This window comes from Microcebus murinus, chromosome 7 (assembly GCF_040939455.1).
Source record: "Microcebus murinus isolate Inina chromosome 7, M.murinus_Inina_mat1.0, whole genome shotgun sequence".
In the NCBI taxonomy this organism is placed as follows: Eukaryota; Metazoa; Chordata; class Mammalia; order Primates; family Cheirogaleidae; genus Microcebus; species Microcebus murinus.
In genome coordinates, this window is record NC_134110.1 from 72,035,374 (window position 1) to 72,049,547 (window position 14,174).

Below are 14,174 nucleotides of genomic sequence, written 5' to 3' on the forward strand. Positions count from 1 at the left end.
GAGGATCACTTGAATTCAAGAGTTTGAGACCAGCCTGAGCAAGAGCAAGACCTCATCTCTACTGAAAATAGAAAAAAAAAAAAAAATTAGCCAGTCAGCAAAAAATAGAAACAAAAACTTAGGCAGGCATGGTGTCTCGTGCCTATAGTCCCAGCTACTCAGGAGGCTGAGGCAGGAGAATCATTTGAGCCCAGGAGTTTGAGTTTGCTATGAGCTAGGCTGACACCACCACACTCACTCTAGCCCAGGCAACAAAGCGAGGCTCTGCCTCCAAAAAAAAAAGAGAGAGAGAAATTGAAAAGAGCAGAAGAGAATATCTAAAAACCAATAATTTCAAAAGGTGCAACATACACATAATTGGAATACAAAAAGGAAAATAAAGACAGAAGGGACTAAAGGAAATATTTGAAGTAACAATGGTGAAGAATTTTCCAAAATTAATGACAAATACCAAATCACAAATCAAGGAAGTTTACAAAACAGAAAATTGGTTATTACTAGACATACCTAAAGGGCAGAAGAACGAAAACAAAGAGAACATCTTAAAAATAGCTGGGGCAGTGGGAGAAGCATTTCTTATAAAGGAACAAAGAAAAAAATTAGTTTGCACATCTAGCCAGAAACTGTACAAGAAAGAAGAAGAGTGGAGAGAAATATTTAAAGTCTTGAGAGAAAAACCCCCACCAAACTAGAATCTTCTATCCAATTGAAATAACCTGTCAAATGTGAAGGAGAAATACACTTTTTTTAGAAAAAAAATCTGAGTGAATTTATCCCAAGCCTAACTGTACTATACAAATACATTTCTTCAGGCAGAAGAAAAAATGGTATAATTAAAACCTTGTATGTTTATAATGAAAGAAAAATGTTTGCAGAAGAAATAAAGGCAAAATAAAATCATTTATTCTTATTCATAATCTAATATATAACTTCAAAGTAATAGTAACAATGTATCATGTGATTATAACATAAGAATAAGTGAAATTAATGACAATAATATTATCACATGAGAAAAATTGAGAATATTCTCTTAAAAAGCACTGTACCGACTTAATGTAGGCTGACAGAGAACTCTGCATTTCGACTGTTTGATCCTGCCACCCTCTGGCCGGACGCCATGGGAGTGACTTGTGTGTCTCAGATGCCCGTGGCTGAGGGCAAGAGTGTCCAGCAGACTGTGGAGCTCCTCACTCGGAAATTGGAGATACTTGGAGCAGAGAAGCAAGGAACATTTTGTGTGGACTGTGAGACTTACCATACAGCTGCATCTACCCTTGGCAGCCAAGGTCAGGCCGGGAAGCTGATGTATGTGATGCACAACTCAGAGTACCCATTGAGCTGTTTTGCCCTCTTTGAAAATGGCCCTTGCCTTATTGCCGACACCAACTTCGATGTGCTCATGGTGAAGCTCAAGTGCTTTTTCTAGAGTGCTAAGGCCAGCAAGATTGAGACTCGGGGCACCCGTTACCAGTACTGTGACTTCCTGGTGAAGGTGGGCACGGTCACAATGGGGCCCAGTGCCCGGGGCATCTCTGTGGAGGTGGAGTATGGCCCCTGTGTGGTAGCTAGTGACTGCTGGAGCCTGCTGCTTGAGCTCCTACAGAGTTTTCTAGGCAGTCACACACCAGGGGCTCCTGCAGTGTTTGGGAACAGACATGACTCGGTCTACGGCCCAGGAGATACCATGGTCCAGTACATGGAACTCTTCAACAAGATCCGCAAGCAGCAGCAGGTGCCAGTGGCTGGGATTCGTTAGTGACTGGCAGCTGCCAGCTAAGCTCTGTCACCAGGGATACTCCACAGGAGGAGCAGGTGCCGTACTCTTGGGTCTCTGGACTCCAGATACTCAGTGTAGAAGTGGAGGCTACTCCCCTTCTTCAGTTCCCAGATGTGGCTTTTGTTCTGGGGCTCTGGACTTCCCTCCCCTGACCCTCATACACAGCTCCCAACAGCTGTTTTACTCCATGCCTTACTGGATTTGACCTGTTCTCGAGAATGCTAATTATGAAGAATGCAGATGTTTGGAAGTTTCTTGCTTTAGGGAAAAGGCAGGACAGGGGTGTCCCTGCCTAGTGCTGGTGGGGAAAACAATCTGTATCCCCAAATACTGAGAGTTTGGCTTAGGCCCACAGTGAACATGCTGCATTTGTGTTTGGGCTGTGCTGTAATAAAAGCCTCTCCCTCCACTGAAAGGGTGTGGCTGGGCCTCTGTCCTGGAGATGGAGTGAAAAACTTGTTTGATTATCATTTTCTGACCTGTTTGTTGAAGCAGTTTGTGAATTGACTTTCTTAGGGTATTGTCTGAGTCCTTTGAACTGTTGTTCAGACATCTTTCCCTTCCGTTGTGAATACTGTTAAGCTGTAAGCTAATCTACTGTAACAGAGAACCAAAAGTACAGTGGCTCTTAATAGATAAAAGTTGTTTTTTCTCTCATCTAATAGTACAGAGGTAATCAGATGGTCTAGGGTAGATTTAACTCTACAAGGTCATTAGAAATTTGGTTTCCTTCTGTCTTGTTGTTCTGCACTACCCTCCCACCCCCAGGATGTTGTCTTTACTCACAAGGTCAAAGTAGACTCATCAGCTCTATGTCTGCATTCCAGTGGGGGAGGGGGAGGGGAGGGAGAGACTGAGAGAAAGAGCAGGTTCTTTTTTAAAGAATATGACCTGGAGTTGCTTTAAATCACTGTGGCCACAACTTTGCTGATAGGGATGCTGGGAGATAGAGCCTCTTATCTGGGCAGTCATACGCCTAGTTAAAACTCAGGGGTTCTGTGACTAAAAGACTTGGAAAACATGGATGCTGGTATCCAGTTAGTGGCCTCTGCTACATGGAGCTAAATGAACATGCCCTGTAATGCTATTGGCTGTTATTTTGCAGTTAATACCCTCTGTAACTAAGGCATTTGTCCATGAGTTGGCTTGGGATAAGGGGTGATCCCAGAGTTACTTTGAACTTACCTGGATTAGTCACACTAGGAAGTCAATTCCTTGTCTAAGTCTCAGCATTGAGGCCTCTTTAGTTCTCACACACCCAGAGCTTAGGGTTAGAACAATTGATCCTGGTACTTGCACCCTGCTTTATGGTTTCCTGAGCTCGTTCTCCTTGTTTCATTTGAGCCCCCAAGCTACTATTTGATCACATTGCCTGCCTACCCCACTCCTGCTACAGAAATATTCAACCAGGCTAACCTTGAGATACACAGAGATGGTCTTAGGAATGTTGTTAATGTATGTATTACAGTGTTATCAAAGATACTGTTCCTTACTGAAGGCAACCAAAGAGAAATTTTCAGATCTAAGTGCTCAGATCTAAAGCCTCTGCAACAAGAGTCAGGTTCTGGTCTTGTTTCTCTTCCAGCTTTGGCTGCAGGAAGCTCAATTCAACTGTATAAATATAGGACCTGTCATCTGCATTTTTTTGTTCTAATTTCTCCATTTTTGTTGTTGTTTATTTTGTTTTTGCTTTTTAATATCATGGTATGTTTTAGATATCATTTATAATAAAATGCACAGATCTTAAAAAAAAAAAAAAGCACTGTACCATGAAGCAGTATAATGTTATTTCAAGTAGACTTACATTAGTTGTAAGTGTATATTGCAAACTCTAGGCTAATGACTAAAATTTTTAAATAGTATAATTAATATGTTAAGGGAGAAAAAAGGAAATCACATGCAGAATTATAACAAAAAAAGCAGAAAAAACAGAACAAATGAAACAAAAAGTTACATAGTATATTATTTCAATATGTCAATCTCTCAAATATTAATTAATGAAATATACCAATTAATGACATTATCACAATCCTCCACTGTTAACATCTTACATTAATGTGATACATTTGTTATCATTGATGAGCTAATATTGATACATTATTATTAACTAAAGTTTATAGTTTACATTAGGATTCACTCTTTGTATTGTATAGTTCTATGGGTTTTGCCAAATATCTAATGACAAGTATACACCATATACAGAGCAGCTTCACTGATCTAAAAATTATCTTTGTTCTACCTATTCATTTCTCCCTCTTCCCTCCTGAACTCTTGGCAGCTAGTGATCCATTTAAAGTTTCCACAGATTTGCCTTTTTCAGAATGTCATGTAATTGGAGCCAGAAAGTATGAGGCCTTTTTTGATTGGCTTCTTTCACTTACTAATATACATTTTGGATTCTTTCATGTCTTTTAATAGCTTGATAATTCACTTCTTTTTATGGATGAATAATATTCCATTGAATATATCACAGTATGTTTATCCCTATGCCTATTAAATGACATCTTGGTTATGCTTAGGTTTTGGTAATTATGAATAATGCTGTTATAAACATTTGTGTGCAGGCCTTTACGTAGATATAGGTTTTCAAATTATTTGGGTAAATACTAATGAGTAGGATTGCTGGAATATGGTATGAGTATGTTTAGTTTTGGAAGAAACTGCCAAGCTCTCTTCCAAAATGGCTGTACTATTTTGCATTCCTACCAACAATGAATGATTGTTCTTTTGCTCCACCTCCTAGCCAACATTTGTGTTGTCAGTGTTTAGGTTTTCAGCCATTCTAAGAGTTGTGCTGTGGTATCCTATTGTTATTTTAATTTGCATTTCCTCAATGATATACTATGTTGAGCATTTTTTCACATTTATTTGCCATCTATATATCTTCTTTGGTGAAGTGTATTTTTCAAATCTTTTGTGCAATTTAAAAATTAGTTTATTTTTATTATATATTAGCTTAAAGAGTCAAAGTCAGTTTAAAGACACTTAAGCTGTCAGTTAAATAAAATATTATTGTTACATATTTTTAAATATATCAGGTACGATGTACACCATTCTGGAGATAGGTATACTGAAAGCCAAGACTCCAGTATGATACAATTCATCCATGTAACAAAAAAAACACTGGTACCCTCTAAATTTATTGAAATAAAAAAATAAGAGAATATTTTAAAGTTAATTAATTAATTATAAAATAGATAAAATATGGCATTTTAACATAATAACATTGTACCATTCATGAACCCTTAAATCTAATTTTACAAATCAGAAGTTTGGATAAATAGGGTTTTAATTTTATTATAATTGATTAACATTTTAATGAAGACTTTTTTCAAAAGTGAAAGCCAAGTTGTATTTATGTGGCCAAAATAATGAGTTTTGCATTTGAGTTAAATAACCTCATGGCAGAATCTGGCAATCACTTAATGATTTTACTGTAAAAATTCTATTTTATCATCATACTTTAACTTGCATAGATATAGCATAAATTAGAGTGGGAATTTCAAAGTTACCTTTTTGTTTTTATTTGGGTAGCGAAACATTTTATATTGTAAGGTGACATTTTGACTAAATTATACAGCTATATTCATATACAAAGTCATGTTGTACACAAGAGGCCTATCAATTTTGTAGTCTAAAATGACTTCGTTAGCTTAATCACGTTTATGTAGCTTTTAAAAAAAATAAATATCAGTCTGTTTCTTTACAGAGAAGTTATTCCTGGAATCTTTAAATTCTATTTTCATCTATTCTGTGTAGGGTTGTCTCTCCCTTTACTGTACTTTGGTAACAGACATAAGTATATGTCTTGAGTCTAGTCTTTTTATGAAGACATTGGTGGAACATGTGTTTGTATGAGGAACCGATGTCTAATAACATAATAATGGTTACTATAATTTATTGTTTATTATTTTTTATGGGTTATGCACTGTGCTTCACATATGGCCAGGCATGGTGGCTCATGTTTGTAATCCCAGCACTTTGGGAGGCCAAGGCAGATTTGAAGCCAGGAGTTCAAGACCAGTCTGGGCACCATAGTAAGACCCCATCTGTACAAAAAATTACAAACAAACAAAAAAAAATAGCAGGCATGGTGCATGGTGTTGCACATCTTTAGTCCCAGCTACTTGGGAGGCTAAAACGGGAGGATCACTTGACCCTACAGTGAGCTGTGATTGTACTACTGCACTCCAGCCTGGATAATAGAGCAAGACCCTGTCTCAAAAAAAAAAAAAAAAAATACAGGCTTCACATAAATTATTTTATTTAACATGATGATAAAACAGTATCATAGATTTGGTAAAAGTACCAAAATTTTAAAGTACTTATTTAAGATATAAAATCTAAGCAGTTACTTAGAATCTTTCATTTACATCATTTTTTAACTCATGCCTTTATTTTATATGTATACTAAATATATATATTTTATGCACACCCATATACACATTCTTATCTATAAGATTTAACTAACATAAGGTACAAAATAAATAAATAAATACTTTAAAAGCCTGAGCCACTGTAAGAAATAATTGCCAGTTTTAAATCTGGAGACAGCAAAGGCTTTTTAGAGAAAGACAAAAGCTTGCATCTAACCAAGCCATACCTGCCTATACCTGTACTATTTTATCATTGTTTTTTTATTTTAGAAATACATAACTTTATAACATCCAACATTATACATTATACTATTATAAAAGTTTCTCTTTTAATTTTACCTATCACATTACCTCTGCTTGATATTTTAAATTGACATATACAGTTCAAGTTGCTATTTAAAAATTATTTTTTAAGATAATTTATGTGCATAAGTCTTAATGTAATTATTTCTAATAAAATTAAATGAGAATAGAATGAGTTCTAAAACTTTAATATAAAATTCTGAACCACCTACAGGGGTAAATTATAGAATACCAACAAAAGATATATTTCCATTCTATAATCATAGTTATTTTTTAAGCCTAGTTTATTTTTCCCATATTGAATTGAATTTAAAATTTTTTAAATTTATGCCTGTGTAATTTTTTGCTGTATTTCTGAAATGACATTAAACAAAGAGTATTTTAGTCTTTGTAGCTTGAATATATGAAATTCAATATTTCTATTCAATTGCTGCTACAACATAAGAAATTTAACTTAAAGGAAGTAAACATTCATATTCTGATAATATAAGTACATATTTTAAATTATGATATTTCAAAAAGCTATCTGTTAATTCATATTTCAAAATTGTCTTCAAAATATCTGAATTATTTCAGGATTCTGAATTTTTAAATATTATACTTACCTTATCAAAGCACTGAAGAATATATGCATTGATGTACTTCCAACAGTAGATTTAGACATGTTTATATTTCTTGTTCCCAGCTAAAGGAGTAAAACACAACAATTTTCTTCTATTGTATCTTCAATTACCAGAAAATTTAAAATAATCATTGCTAATTCATGTGGAAAATACCTCAATTGTTTACTAAGAATCATATATGAAGCCTTTCATATATCTTTATGGCAATTGAAATATTTTATTACTTATGATCAACAACTTGGATTATCTTATTATAATTGATAACATCGATTTGGTATCTAGAAAGTTTTGTTATCCAGACCAGCTGCTCTGGATATTTAATATTCTTATCTTGATGAGAAAAGGGAAATAAAAGAGTTTAGTTTCTCAACATTTATATAATGTAAGTATGGTTCAATACTATCTATTAAATTAGATTTTTATACCAATTTAACTGAAGAGTGAAGGTTTTTCTACTCAATTCTATGTGCCAAAATAACAAATTTTCTTTTAAAATTGTCAAATTTTGCCCCAGGGCAAAGTGGTGAAACTACCCACATCTTAACCACTTGCAATTTGTAATATGGCTCAAGAATAAGTCAAATCATTAGCAATGCCTTCTGTTTCCTATTTTCACTTACTATTTTTGCTAATTAGGTTACAAATTTTCAAAATGATTATTTAAATTTTTCACCTTTAAATTTCAATACCCATGGTCCTTCTGCCCTAGAATTATCTGTCCCTTGGCTTCAGAAATATATACACACACACACACACACACTTAAGATGTCTTACCTTCAATTACCAAGATTCCATGTTTGTCAGTATTCTGAGTTAAGGTCCCTGTATATCATTTCTACTATGTTTTCCATCTGATATAGATTAAAGATAAAATGTAACACATGACTTACCAATGTGAAATTTGACTTGCTATGTGAAGTGAGAAGAAATCCCTGAAGACAAAAAAAAAAAGAAAGAAAGAAAGAAGGAAAGTGCAACCAGTTTTTTAAAATAATTTAACATAGGAACAGAACTGTATTTTCCGGGGAAGTATTTGTGAGCCTCTCATAGATAATCATACTTTCAATTACTTGAATTCAATTCATATAAACATATAAAATGTTTGCAATTTTGTTACTGAAATAATAAAATTTAATAATTTGTCAGATAATTTGAAAAAATCATGGTAATTAAATATTTTTGCTTCTCAGAATTTTAATTTTATTTCCTGAAGGAAAAATGAATAATCACATTATTCCACTTTACCCTGATTAACAATTCCCTCATCAAACAATGATCATCAAAACGGACATTATCTACATTAATAAGGAGTAAAATGGAGGTAAAATTTAACTCTTAGAATAACTAAGTCAATGGCATCACTTCTCAATTACTTTTGAGTGTTTGAGTGTTGAGTTTTTGAAAACTCTACATTTAATTTAACTTTAAAGAGGAGTGTACCTCATCCCTCTTTAGTAGAGGAAACTCTCCATTTTGCTAAAGGTATTGGCCTTAATTTGCTGCTTAATTAGATGTTGGTGAAATGTAAATGCAGCACTTATTTTTGATAAGTTCTAAAATGTACTTTTTCAACAGGTATTTACAAAAATTACTTTTTTTAAAGATTTTTCTATTTTACCTAATCACAGTAGGAGAGAAAATTTATTTTCATGCAGAGATTAAATGTGCTCTAATAATGAAAAAGAGACTATTGTATAAGTTCAATACAGTATCTTAGTCCATTTGAGCTTCTATATTATACTTTAGAGTAGCTCACAAACAACAGAAATTTATTTCTCACAGTTCTGAGGCTAAGAAGTCCAAGTTAAAGGTGTCAACAGATTAGGTATCTTCTGAGGACTTGCATCCCTTCTCACTGTGTCCTCACATGGTGGAATAAACAATGAAGCTCTCTTGGGCCTATATAAGGTTACTACTAATCCCACTCAAAAGGCTTCACTCTCCTGACCTAATCATCTCCCAAAAGGCCCACTTCCTAATACCATCAGCTTGGGGGTTAGGATTTTAATATGTGAATTTGGGGGAAACACAATAATTCAGACCATAACATGCAGCAATAAAATAATTGTCTCTTCCTAAAATATCATTATAATAATACAACTGAAATAACATAAAAATATTTTTAAAGTACTTAACCTATATTGTTTGAATCCTTAACTTAAATAGCAAATCATTTCTTGATAAATAATAAAACATGTCCTTAGTACAACTGTTTCTCTATAACAACTAGTATATAAAGTAAAATATGTAATACTAAATACTTTATGAATTAAATTTTGGTCTACAGTGAAACTAGTTTTCTGCTAAGCTATAAATGAATTTGACCATCTAGAAAACTTAACTATTATTTTAAGTCATACAAAGTTATGTTTAGAATTTTTATAAGAATTTTCCTTCATAACTGCTCCATAATACAGTTATTCTAAGCCAGCTCTTTTGTGTTAAGTTTCTAATGTGTGGGTAACTTTTTAGTTTTAAAATTATTTTGTACCACAGACTAATGTTCTTTCAGGGTTACTTCTTTTAAACATCATGTTATTGTTCTGATTATTTTCTTATGAAGTGTGTCTGATGTGTAAGTAAAAAGTTAATCTCATATCGTAAAATCTCATATAATGTCAAAAATCAAGAAATTTAGCTTTATAGTCATTTTGATTTTTATAGCAGTTCTAATGGAATTGTCAAAAAATCTAGTAATAATCTAGTGGCATAATTATCTTAATCAGTGAGCTTGCATTTTCATTTTCTTCATTCTATTCTACTTTTCATTTTCTCTTCATTCTATATAAAATAAATTCAGTTTGCTTATTAATGATCGCAGCTAGCTGCCTTCATCCAATTTTGTTCAATTTCTCCATCATGAGTACATGTAAGTCTTGAATTTAATTTTATATGTCACTTTTCACAGAAATTCCTCTTTTATCTCATTCTTGTTTTGGTCCATACCAGAAATAATTATCTAACTTTTGACAACAGCTTTAAAAATCTTAACAAGTTATTATACCAAAGATTAAAACTAAGTTCTCATATTTTTGATTGGGTATTTTTCTCATTAAATAAAAGAATGTATAGCATGTTCTAACAGTAGTGATGAAAACTAATTCACATTTTTCAAATGATATTGTAAATTTAAAATCACTGACACTCTTAAGCTAAATAAAAACACTAAACAATAGTGTTTCAATGAAAAGAAATCTATAAAAATAAGAAAAACAGTCGACTTGAAGGATGTATATACCTCATTATCTTTAAGTCATGTCTATTTTTACACAAGCATATCCAAGAAGACATTTGGGCCCTATTGATTTTATTAAATTCTTTTATCTTCGTGATGTATAGTTAAAGGTTATAAACAGTATGTCTTTCAAATTTTATAAGACAAAGAGAATAACCCTTCATGAGAGTCAACTGCTTGAGTAGCTCTGTAATTGAACCACCATGAGTTGATGACAAACTATAATCGTATGGTTAGTATTGTTGGGAGATGGAGAAGAACAGAGATACCAACAGTGTGACTGTACCATCAGTTTTATCATTGTGATCAAATTAATTTTAACAGACTGATGTAGACAAATGGAGAGTGGAAGTAATTCATATAGTGAGGAATAATAATCAAATAGAAACCTCTTCACCATATATGTATTAATTTAACATAAACATATCATAAAATAGTTAATCAGACAAAACTAGTTTGGAAGAAAAAAATTTCTACTTATATTTAGTCACTGGATCTAATTAGGACAGCATTAATCTTAATTTAGGAATATGAACATGTGTGCAATTTTTTCAGCTCTTAATTGGAGCTGTGTTTTTTGTTTTTTCTTTAAGTGTAATCATTCATAATTTATATACCTCCAACTATGTATGAAAAACTAAATACAAGTTACAGAATTAGACTTGAGTTCTGTGTTGGTACCATATTTTCAAACTAACTAAACTTACATTCATTTACTTTTATGTCTGATCCATTTATATAATCGTAGAACATAATCATTTGTAAAAATGTAAAAGTCCAACTTTTCACCAGTCTTTTAAAAAACTTTTCTTAATATTACAAACAAAATAGGGAAAATATTTATTGACTGATATCATCCTTTGAAGGTGACACTTCATGCATTTCTATAAGGAAATTGTTTCACTTTCCAAGAAATTGTACTACATTTGTTTACTCCTAAAATGAAAAGCCTTAGGTTAGGAAAAGGATAATGACATGTCAAATTAAAAAACCCTTCCCTTTTCCTAGCCGTTCTGACCATCAATTTACCTGCCACATGATAATCTGGGGAAGGTTGTTCCAGAAAAAAATTATATGAAAATAACAAACTATGTTCACTGTGTATGTAATTTTATGTACTAATTCATGCTGAAATTACACTAGTATCATCTAAACCTGTGTCCAAATTGAGTCCTTACCAATATGTTCTATGAATAGAAGTACTAAAATTTGCCAAAATATGTCACACAAGGAATGACTCCTTCTGGATGTCATTTTATACTGACGTAAGCTTCATATTTCTCATTATTATCAAACATTTATTAGGCACAGTGCCATTTGATGTACTAAAGGAAATTGTTTCTCTACTCACAACACTTTTGACACCAAATGTGTGGTTTTTACACACTAAGAAATTCTGCAATTCTCTGCAGACACCCAACTGGGCATACTACAATTTAATTCTATCACTAAAAATCCAGAGTTAGCATAGACCCCACAGGTTAAGAGCTGAGTTCCGTAAGACTGTCTTCGCTTCAAACAACAATCTTAAGTATTTGGTGTTCAGCTTGGCTATAAAAAGGTAGGTTCCCACAACTCCTTCCTCGGATTCAATAATTTGCTATAATGACTCACAGTACGCAGGGAAATATTATTTACAAGTTTATTACAAAGCATCTTATAAATGGTACAAATGAACAGCCAGAAGAAGAAGCACAATAGGGCAACATCCATCAGAATTCTGAACACAGGAGCTTTTGTCCTTGTGGAGTTAGAATGTGTTACCTTACTACATGGATGTTTTCATCAACTTAGATCTCCAAACCCAATAGTTTAGGAGTTTTTAATGAAGGTTTCATCATATGAGTGTGGTTGATTATTATAATAGCTTAATTTTCAGACCCTCTCCTTTCACCAGAGGATGGGATATGGGGTTGAAAATTCCAAGCTTCTAATCATAGTCTTTCTGGTGACTAGTGGCTGTCCTGAAGCTATTTAGGAGCTCACCAAGAATATCCTTATTAGAATAAAATATCACCCGGAAAATTTCAAGATCTTTAGGGGCTCTATGTGGGATGTTGCTATCACTCAGTCACTCATGAAATTACAAGGGGTTTAGAAGCTCTGTGTCAGAAACTGGAGGTCAGAGACCAAATACATATTTCTTTTTATGTCACAGGTACTATATAAAACAATATGGCAACTAATTTAATATCTTTCTTATAAGAATTATTAAACGCAATAAGCTTCACGGAGGCAAGAAACATATCTGGTTATCATTGTATCTCAGCTATTAGCACTGTACTCAGCACAAACTAAGTACTACATGTGTTAAATAAATGCCTACCAATGGGATCATGCTTAAAAATTGTGTTAAAAAAAGATGAAAGTCAATCCAAACAATATTTCTTTGTTGTAACATCTTTGCCAGTATTTTTTATTTCCTTGTTATTCTCTCTCACTTTCTACATAGATTTTTCTCTGGCAGTTTTCTTCTAAAATTCTGAAGTTGCAAAAGTTGGGTTGTAATATGTTTAAATTGAAGAGGAAATTTTCTGGAGCAGTTTCTTTCTCATCTCAATCCCAGTTTTAAAAAATCAACTTGACATATTTGTTCATTTCAAACTAATAGGCTGGATATGTAGCAAATGTTCAGGATTTTGTTCTATCAGAAAGAACATTGTTTTAATCATATAATCTTAAAAAATCTAATTAGTATTGACAGTGGAGCCTTTACCAGTGGGCCGACAATGTTTGATATAGCAAATTTATCCAATTAAAATTTACAAAGACAAGATATTATGCTTATTTGTTTATGTTGACTGGTTTTTCCTGATGGTCAGTAACCACAATTGTTGGGGAAGAGACAATAAATTTGAGATACATCTCCAACCAACAGCATTCTTCTCCTGAAGGACCCAAGTACAGGAGATCACTACCTTCCCCCTGAGAAAAAATGCATTTTATTTATCTTTCACTTTTTATATTTTTAACCTGGGTGATAAAGCAGAATCATGCAAATTTCTTTGGTTCTTTAAGTAGTGATACAGAAGGGCAGTGTCACACAACACAGAAAGTACTGTGGCATGCTAGGGATCCACTGTGCCTAAGATTTTTTTGGCAAAACCCCATATAATTATCATCACAAATATCTACAGATATCTTTCCAAATGATATGCCTGAAACATCAAGTTGATCTTGTAAAATATAAAGAACACAATCTTTGACATTTCAACACATTATATTAATAGGGGATTACATGGATGGAAAAGATAAAACAAACCAAAAACAGAGCTTTTTTTGTTTTTTAGAGGAGAATTAGAAAATTACAGAAAGATTGGAAGTGCCCAGTGAGCACATTTGTTCATTCTTGAGACACTACCTGAAGAATTTTGTGTATTTTGAAGCACTTTAGAATTTTGAATACATTCTTATTCCCTTTCTATGCAGAAAGTACAAAGTTGAACACAATATGTCTTAGTTTTCTCAGGCTGCTATGACAAAATACCACAAACTGGGTGGCTGAAACAACAGAAATCCGTTTTCTCACAGTTCTAGAGGCTAGAAGTCCAAGGTCTAGGTTCTGACTCATTTGTTTTCTGGTGAGGGTATTTATCCTGGCTTGGTTGGTGTTTCTTCACATAGTCCATGTGTATCTCTCTCTCTCTCTCTCTCTCTCTCTCTCTCTCTCTTTCTCTCTCTCTCTCTCTCTGTGTGTTTGTGTGTCTCTCTCTCTTTATAAGCCACCAATCCTATAGGATTAGATCCCCACTTTAAAAACCTCATTTCAATATATATGCTCCTAAAGACCTTACTCCAAATACGGTCATATTGGGGATTAGGGTTTCAACATATGAATTTAGGGAGGGGAGGATACAATT

General features: G+C 33.3%; 1 pseudogene; it reads left to right on the forward strand.

Annotated features, from left to right (window-relative positions):
* Window positions 1–1,053: 1,053 nt before the first annotated feature.
* LOC142871940 (mediator of RNA polymerase II transcription subunit 20 pseudogene) lies at window positions 1,054–3,536 on the forward strand (annotated as a pseudogene).
* The last annotated feature ends 10,638 nt before the right edge of the window (window positions 3,537–14,174 follow it).